Source organism: Anomaloglossus baeobatrachus, chromosome 1, assembly GCF_048569485.1.
Source record: "Anomaloglossus baeobatrachus isolate aAnoBae1 chromosome 1, aAnoBae1.hap1, whole genome shotgun sequence".
In the NCBI taxonomy this organism is placed as follows: domain Eukaryota; kingdom Metazoa; phylum Chordata; class Amphibia; order Anura; family Aromobatidae; genus Anomaloglossus; species Anomaloglossus baeobatrachus.
Genome location: NC_134353.1, coordinates 647255097 through 647262802, shown reverse-complemented (window position 1 = coordinate 647262802; position 7706 = coordinate 647255097). Strand labels below are relative to the sequence as shown.

Genomic DNA, 7706 nt, shown 5'->3' with positions numbered 1-7706 from the left:
GCCTGCAATTTAGCCATGTGTGCAGTGGCTGAAACAACCGCCGCCGGGCCCCTCTGCTGCGCCTGTGACTGGGGCCCGGTGAAGAGGGGAGGCCTGGCCACATGGCTAATTTGCATTCAATGACCTGGAAGGGCTTTGCCTGCAATTTAGCCGTGTGTGCAGTGGCTGAAACAACCGCCGCCGGGCCCCTCTGCTGCGCCTGTGACTGGGGCCCGGTGAAGAGGGGAGGCCTGGCCACATGGCTAATTTGCATTCAATGACCTGGAAGGGCTTTGCCTGCAATTTAGCCGTGTGTGCAGTGGCTGAAACAACCGCCGCCGGGCCCCTCTGCTGCGCCTGTGACTGGGGCCCGGTGAAGAGGGAAGGCCTGGCCTGCCCAGGGCTTAACAAAGCTAAGTAATTACCCCGGGTCTGAACGGGCCCCCTCTCTTCACCGGGCCCCCTATACCAGGCACAGTAGAAATGCCCTGATGGCGGCCCTGGGTGGGGGGTACACACTACATTAGACAATGGTGATGTTACCCCCAGTGTGAGTCTTCAATCACTGCAAGTGGCTCACCCTGAGCGTACCTGAACACAGCGATGCTCGATCATGCGTAAAGCATCCAAACTTAACACAGTGATTTTTTTGCAATGTCCATGTTCAGTACGAACACCGAACTTTACTTTTCAGGTTCGCTCATCTCTATTCATAAATTTTGCAAAAGTAAAAATTATCTTGTTTTGTGCCTTTAACAATTCTATAGAGGAAAAAAAAAGCACATTTTGCAAAATCACACAAAAAACAATCAATCAATCAATCAAAACAAAAACAAATCTGTTGGACATTTAATTACTCCAGGTGTGGTTTGCGGGCGGACTGGAGTATATTTGTGTCAAATTTTTTATTGTTTTTGAAAAGTTGCTAATGGGGAAATTAGTCAAAAAAATTTGGAAACCCAACACTCTGCTACCAATGGCGAACTAAAAATACTAAGCAAAACAGGACAACGCATATCAAATAAACATCAGAAAAGGCACAAATGGGAAGATGAATATGGTGCAAACAAAAGCAAATGTACAAAACAGCAAAAAATAAAAACAAGCGCAAATAATATAAGAAAAGGGTCTGGGAAGGTGTCTGCTTGGTTACCTTCATGTCTTCCAAAATGGACAAATCTGATTGCCTTGGTGTAATGTGGATGCATGTAATTCGTTACAGTGTGCAATGTGGATGCTCTATGCACCATGTTAATACAATAAGCCCACCCAGGAAAGTGGCAGCATAGTATACTGGAGATTGCATCCTCAGCAACTGCAGTGTAGCAAGCATTGTGTTTCTGTGTGACAACCAGCAGGTGGCAGTGTCTCGATCAAAGAAAACCTATTTAGTGTGAAACTGAAACCTTTACTGGATTAATTGTATACACCACCAACCAATACTATGTTGTATCTATTATTCTAATGGAAACTATCTATGTATCCTTGAATTGAGTATGTAAAAACTGACACCATGTATGATAAAGAAAGACATGATTAATATTGTGATCCATTGTATTCATATACCATTTACATGTGTAAACTGCATATATGTATTTACAAGTATTTACAGAGTTAAAAGAGAATATAAAAATTCAGGCAGGCCCCAGCGAGATTTGAACTCGCGACCCCTGGTTTACAAGACCAGTGCTCTAACCCCTGAGCTATGGAGCCATCTGGTGCTGAAAAGCTTTCATTACTCCATGAACTAGACTCAGTCTGTAGCTGCATAGCCTTGTATGCAGCTGCCGACGTCATCAGTATCGAAGGGACGTCAGGGTATTTGGGTAGCTGAACGATAGGATTGTACTGTGCGGTCAGTGGAGGAGCAATCTCGCATACAAGACGCCACATTCATTTTAATCAGCTGCACACAAGTAACATACAAAATGTTAACACACAGCTCGTCAGCAGCACCTGTACTTGGCATAGTGTTCCATTGCGCATGCGTGTACCATCTAGCAGCGCGTGAGGAGAGCGGGAATTCCTGAGAGACCTCAGAGAACTCCATTTGGCGGGAATTGGGTATTAGGCATTATGAGGTAATCAGCTGCATGAGCAAATGTCACCTACCATACAATTATAGACGATGTCCTGAGTGTCTAAATCAATTATGGGTAATGATAGGTATGAAAAATGACGGATTTCTGCTATATAACCTAATAGCACCTCAGGGATAATGTCTATATAATCTAAGGAGCTCTCCAGGGAAGTGGTTCTCTGATAGCAGATGTGAATTATTTGCAGGCATATAATGTATGTTATTTAGATATAAGAGACATAATAACTATTATCGGCACACACATCAGGTACATAATGTATAGGGCTAAAAAGTGCAACGTCGCATTAAGTCCATAGCATGTATTAATTTAGGTGTGAATCCCCTCTAAATTTATTTACTGGTAAATATATCTATCCTATATATATATATATATATATATATATATATATATATATATATATATATATATATATATATTTAGAGCTAAAGTGTATAATATAAGTATAGTGGAACCTTGGTTTACGAGAACAATCCGTTCTGGGATTGTGCTTGTAAACCAAGTTACTCGTCTAGCAAAGCAAAATTTCCCATAGGAAATAATCCAAGCTCAGGCAATTCGTTCCACAACTTGTTCAATGTCCCATCCTGGTCCTCTATTGTGCCATTACACGCACAAACACACATATTATGCTCACCTTACCTGCCGTTCCCTCACCGGCCTCCTGGTTCTTGTAGTCCGCCGGTACAGGATGTGTATCGGGTAACCATCATGACCGATGCCGGAGCTTCCTCTGCCAGAGCGCTGACGTCAAAGGCAGGAGCCGCTTGCCTCTGATAGAAGCGGCTGACAGCTGAAGTACCTGATACACATCTTCTACAGGCCGACTACAAGAACCAGGAGGCCGGCAAGGGAACGGAAGGTAAGGGGAGCATAATATGTGTGTGTGTGTGTGTGTGTGTGTTTGTGCGTGTCTGTGCGGACTGCAAGAGCGGGTTAGAGCGCGGTGAAAATACAGAACTGGAAGTGGTGTGCGGTATTTGCTTGTACAGCAAAGCATTATAAAACTGAGTTACAAATTTACAGCAAGCTTTGCTCATATAGTGAAATACTCGCACACCAAGTTACTCGTAAACCGAGGTTCCACTGTATAAAAATATATAGCATTAAACAGCAAATTTGGGGTTACTCTGCAGGTTAATGGCATTGTGAACTTCCCAGCGGCAGCAATGAGAGCCCTGCTGCTGGGAGGAAATTAACTTTATTCCTTCTGGCAGCGGTCAGCTTTCAGTCATATTGGGGTGGCATCTTCGCAGGTTCTGAATTAGAGTGAGGCGTCAGTCAGTGGTTACAGACACCGCTCTCTATACACTGAGTGGTGACAGAACCCATGCTGGCCACACCCCTATGACTGGAAGCCAAACAGGGCTTCTAAGTGCAGATGGCGGGCAGGTTCAGAAGGCTAGTTACTCAGCCTTATATGCATATAGGAATTCTAAAAAAAATTTGAATGAAAGTGAAAGTCAAAAATACATAAAGATTGAATTGATATTTGTGGCTAAAAGTGTGATCCAAAGAGAAAGTAAACCACCTCATCTTAACCCTTTAACCACCCAGCCTGTTTTCACCTTCATGATCAAGCCATTTTTTGGAATTCTGACCAGTGTCACTTTGGCAGGTTCTAACTCTGGAACGCTTCAATGGATCCTAGTGATTCTGACTGTTTTTTTTGTGACATATTGTACTTCATGATAGTTGTAAATTTAGGCCCATATTTTTTACGTTTATTTGTAAAAATATCAGAAATTTGGCAACATTTTTGCAATTTTCAACCTTTTAAATTTTATGCCCGCAAATCCAAAGTTATATCACACAAAATAGTTATTAAAAAACATTTCCCACATCAGCGCAATTTTCGAAACATAATTTTTTTTGTTAGGCAGTTAGAAGGGTTCAAAGTTTGTCAGCAATTTCACATTTTTACAGCAAAATTTACAAAACCATTATTTTTAGGGACTACATCACATTTGACGCTGAGAGGCCTAGGTGACAGAAAATACCCAAAAGTGACACAATTCTAAACACTGCACACCTCACAGTGCTCAAAACTACATAGAAGTTTATTAACCCTTTAGGTGTTTCACAGGAACCAAAGCAATGTGTAAGGAAAAAATTAAAATTTAACTTTTTTAAACAAAAATTTTATTTTAGCCATAAAATCTTGCATTTTCACAAGGCTATCAGGAACAAATGCACCATAAAATGTATTGTGCATTTTTTCCCAAGTATGCCCATACTTCACATGGGGTGGAAATCTATTTTTTGGGTGCACGGCAGGTCTCAGAAGGGAAAGAGCGGCATTTGAATTTTTGAAAGTAAACTTAAGGCCCCGTCACACACAGAGATAAATCTTTGGCAGATCTGTGGTTGCAGTGAAATCATGGACATATTGTTCCATTTGTACACAGCCACAATCCTGGCACTGATTGTCCACAATTTCACTGCAGCCATAGATCTGCCGCAGATTTATCTCTGTGTGTGACAGGGCCTTTAGCTGGAATCATTAGAGGACGCCATGTTGCATTTGGAAACCCCCTAAGGTGCCTAAATAGTGGAGCTCCCCCCACACGTGACCCCATTTTGGAAACTAGAACCCTCAAGGAATTTATATAGATGGTTGGTGAGTATCTGGAACCCCCGGGGGTTTCACACAATTTTAGAACATTGAGCTGTGAAAATGAAAAAATACATTTTAACCTACAAAATGTTGCAATAATGCCAAATTTTTCAAATTTACTAAAGTAACAGGAGATAATTAAACATACATTTTTTTGTGTAATTTCTCCTGAGTACGCCAGTACCCCATTTGTGGTGAAAAACTACTTTTGAGGAGGCACAGTACAAAGTGAAGACTGGAAGCAGCGCCATATTGGAGTGCAGATGTAGTTGGAATGGTTTGCGGGTGCAATGTCACATTTGCAGAGCCCCTGAGGTGCCAGAACAGCAGAAACCCACCACAAGTGACCCCATTTTACAAACTGTACCCTTGAATGAATTCAGACAGGAGTGCAGTGAGCATATTGCCACTACAGGTGTGTCACAAAATGTTATACTATTGGGTGGTGAACAAAACATAATTACATTTTTACCACTGAAATGTTGTTTTAACCCCAGATTTCCAATTCTCACAAGGTTAATAGGTAAAAAAGGCCCCATAATGTGTTACACAGTTTCTCCTGAATGTGGCAATACCCCACATGTGACTGCACAGTAATGTTTAGCTGCACCATAGGGCTCAGGAGAGAAGGAGCGCCATTTGATTTTTGGAGCACAGATTTTCCTAGAATAGTAAGCAGACTCCATTTGCACAGCCCCTAAGTGCCAGAACAGAAGAAATCCCCCTCAAGTGACCAAATTTTGTAAATTATGCCTCTCTGGGAATTTATCTATGGGTGTAGTGACAATTTAGTCTCTAGAAAACACCCATGGTGTCAAACACAGTGAATGTTGCAGAATTAAAAATTACAAAGAAGTCCTTGTTGTGCCTAGTACATTTTAGTGCCCGTACATTGTGCCCAACTCGTGCTTCTGTAAACCTGTACCCCGTACATTTAAACGGACTCTACTCACTACAACAATGCCAAACATGGGAACGCTAACTGTGGTTTAGGCACATTTCGGGGCTCAGAAGAGTGGGACACATTTGGATTTCTTTTTTTGAGGGGGGGGGGCTGTAGCATTTTTCTAGAGCCTTTGTGCTACCAGTAATGTGGATGTCCCCTATATTTCCCATATATATATCCCCTATATTTCCGTTAAATGATGATGGACCTGACTGGGGACTGGGGTTCAGTTGAATGCTATTTGGTGGCGATTTTGGTACAGAACATTTTGGATCAGTTTATCTTGTGCTCTATGCTGAGCGCTTACATTGGGGTTTCCATCTACATCTCCAAAATACAGTGGAACCTCGCTTAATGAGTAACCCAGTTAACGAGAATTTCGCTTAACAAGCAAAGCTATCTGTAAATTTGTAACTCGGTTTACGAGAAAGCTTTGCTGTACGAGTAAAATGCTCACCGCACAAACTTCCGGTTCCGTACATCCACCGCGCTCAAACCTGCTCTTGCAGTCCACACAAACACACACAAGCATGCACAAACAAACACGCACACACACACAGTATTATGCTCACCTTACCTTCCGTTCCATCACCGGTCTCATGGATTCCTCTCTTGTCGCGATGAGCCGGCGAACTACAAGACCCAGAAGCCCGGCAATGGAACGGAAGGTAAGGTGAGCATAATATGTGTACCTTGAGTTCCATCGCCGGCCTCCTGGGTCCTGTAGTTCGGCGCTCCAGGATGTGTATCGGCATTCAGCAAGCATGGCGACGAGGCAGGAACTTTGGCTGTCAGACGCTACTCAAAGGCAGCGCGCTGACCAATCAGAGGCAAGCGGCTCCTGCCTTTGACGTCAGCGCTCTGGGTGCGGAAGTTCCGCCCTCGTCGCGATGGTTACCAGATACCATATACCAGCTACACAGCCCGTACTAGTGAACAGCAAGTCCCAGGAGACCGGCCGTGGAACGGAAGGTAAGGTGAGCATGTGTGTTTGTGCTTGTGTGTGTGTGCTTGTGTGTGTGTGCTTGTGTGTGTGTGTTTGTGTGAGTTTGTGCGTGTTTGTGTGTGTTTTTGCATGTGTGGAATGGCACAATAGGGGACCAGGATGGGACATTGAACAAGTTGTGGAACGAATTGTCTGCATTGCAGTGATTGATGACTTGGTTAACAAGCACACTGCCAGAACGGATTGTTCTCGTTAACCAAGGTTCCACTGTATGTGATTCAGGTGAAACCCACAACGGATCCATTCACTAATGAGAGAGCAGTGTTACTCCGGACTCTGTTTGGCCTCTGGTTCAGCGCTGTCTATCTTTTCAAAGGTGAACAAAACTGTTGATGACTGCACTTTTGTGCACACATAAAAAGAGGAGTGAAAAGATGGACACCATCGGACCACAGGCCATTTGTGAGTTCAGAGTGATTTCCTCTTCCTAATTACAGTGACTTTTCCGTTGTGAATTTTGTCTGACATTTTTCAGAGTTAGGGGCACTTTGCACACTACGACATCGCAGGTGCGATGTCGGAGGGGTCATGTCGAAAGTGACGCACTTCCGGCGTCGCACTCGACATCGTAGTGTGTAAATCCTAGATGATACGATTTACGAGCGCAAAATCGTCGTAATCGTATCATCGGTGTAGTGTCTGGGAATTCCATAATTACGCGACTGCGACAGGTACGATGTTGTTACTCGTTCCTGCGGCAGCACACATCGCTGTGTGTGAAGCCGCAGGAGCGAGGAACATCTCCTACCTGCGTCCTGCAGCTCACGCCGGCTATACGGAAGGACAGAGGTGGGCGGGATGTTTACGTCCCGCTCCTCTCCGCCCCTCCGCTTCTATTGGCTGCCTGCCGTGTGACGTCGCGATGACGCCGCACGATCCGCTCCCTTAATAAGGAGGCGGGTCGCCGGCCAGATCGATGTCGCAAGGCAGGTGAGTCCATGTGAAGCTGCTGTTGCGATAAGGAGGATGACGGAGGGCGTCATCCCGTCAATCAAGGAAGGAGGACAGCGATCAGCGGCAGGAGGGGGATAAAGGAGCAGAAAATGAGCCTGACCATCT

General features: G+C 44.1%; 1 non-coding gene across 1 annotated transcript; it reads right to left on the bottom strand.

Annotated features, from left to right (window-relative positions):
• Window positions 1-1619: 1619 nt before the first annotated feature.
• TRNAT-UGU (transfer RNA threonine (anticodon UGU)) lies at window positions 1620-1692 on the bottom strand. The gene has a single exon. It is a non-coding gene; the product is annotated as a tRNA-Thr (tRNA).
• Between the last annotated feature and the right edge of the window lie 6014 nt (window positions 1693-7706).